We start from the raw sequence: 1,444 nt of genomic DNA, 5'->3' as shown, positions 1-1,444 counted from the left end.
AACCTAACCTCAGGTCACACATTGGTCCTACTCTTAACCCCTGACCCACCAACTACATTTCCCCTTAAGGGGACTAGACTCAGGTCCCCATAAGTAGAAATATGCAAAAAAAGTCCCACAACGTAGGGAATACCAGTCCACACACACACATGCATCTTGTATTTGCATCAAACTGAGGACATTGTATCAACTTCCATACATTTTTGTAACTGTATTTATGCCTAACACAGACATTTCCCCTAAAATTAACCATTACTGGTCTATAGTTAACCCTAACCTGAACCAGAACTTAATTTACACCACACCTCTAAACCAGGGGTCTCCAACCTTTTTTTCCGTAAGAGCTACTTTCACAAAATGAAATTGTCCGGGAGCTTTTTTTTTGCAACATTTAATTWAAAATATAAACCATTGGAATAAGCTTGTTTTGCACAAAAAAACTTTGTCTTCAGTTCACACGAAACTATTACAAAGYACACTGAATTTACATAATTATGCCTTTTGTGATTATCCATTCATATTATATTGTATTTTACGTTAATAACTTAGGGTTTAACTGCAACGGATTTGTGCACAAATAACGTTGGGTAATGGGTCTCTGATTTTTTTCTGCATTTTTTCCCAGTGGGGGAAATAAACCACTGTAGTGACTTATACTGCAGCAGGAGGGGTTTGACAGGAGTTTGGCACAGTTTGTCTCAAGGGTCCATGAAAAGTGTGTGAAAACAACTGCTGAACAGCCACATCACTGTGCATCATCTGCCCATCAACCATCCTGAGCCCTAAACTGTTTGACAGCCGAGGGGAAGGGACGTCTAAAGATTGTCTGGAGTTAAATGAAAGTTTGTTTGGTCAGTGACAAATTTAATTTGCTTCTCCTAATTTTTCATAAACACTGAAGAGCTACTTTAAACGAGCCCAGGAGCCACTGGTTGGAGACCCCTGGTCTAAAACTAAAGCACAGCAGAGCTGCAAACAAGGTGAGGACATTGAAGAGGTCCTCACTTTGATATTAAATATGGCACAAATGGTCCTCACTCTTTAGTAATGCTTAGTATTAAGAATAAACTAGAATAAACTAGTAATGGTTAGCTAGGAAAAGACTAGTTATGTTAGTATTAAGAATGAACTAGTAATGCTTAGCATTAAGAATAAACTAGTAATGGTTAGTATTAAGAATAAACTAGTAATGCTTGTTAGGAATAGACTAGTAATGCTTAGTTTTAAGAATAAACTAGTAATGGTTAGTATTAAGAATAAACTAGTAATGCTTGTTAGGAATAGACTAGTAATGCTTAGTTTTAAGAATAAACTAGTAATGGTTAGTTAGGAATACACTAGTTATGGTTAGTGTTAAAATAAACTAGTAATGGTTAGGAATAGACTAGTTATGGTTAGTATTAAAAATAAACTAGTAATTGTTAGGAATAGACTAGTTATGGTT

Source organism: Austrofundulus limnaeus, unplaced genomic scaffold (assembly GCF_001266775.1).
Source record: "Austrofundulus limnaeus strain Quisiro unplaced genomic scaffold, Austrofundulus_limnaeus-1.0 Scaffold318, whole genome shotgun sequence".
NCBI lineage: Eukaryota > Metazoa > Chordata > Actinopteri > Cyprinodontiformes > Rivulidae > Austrofundulus > Austrofundulus limnaeus.
Note: the sequence above shows the minus strand (reverse complement) of the source record.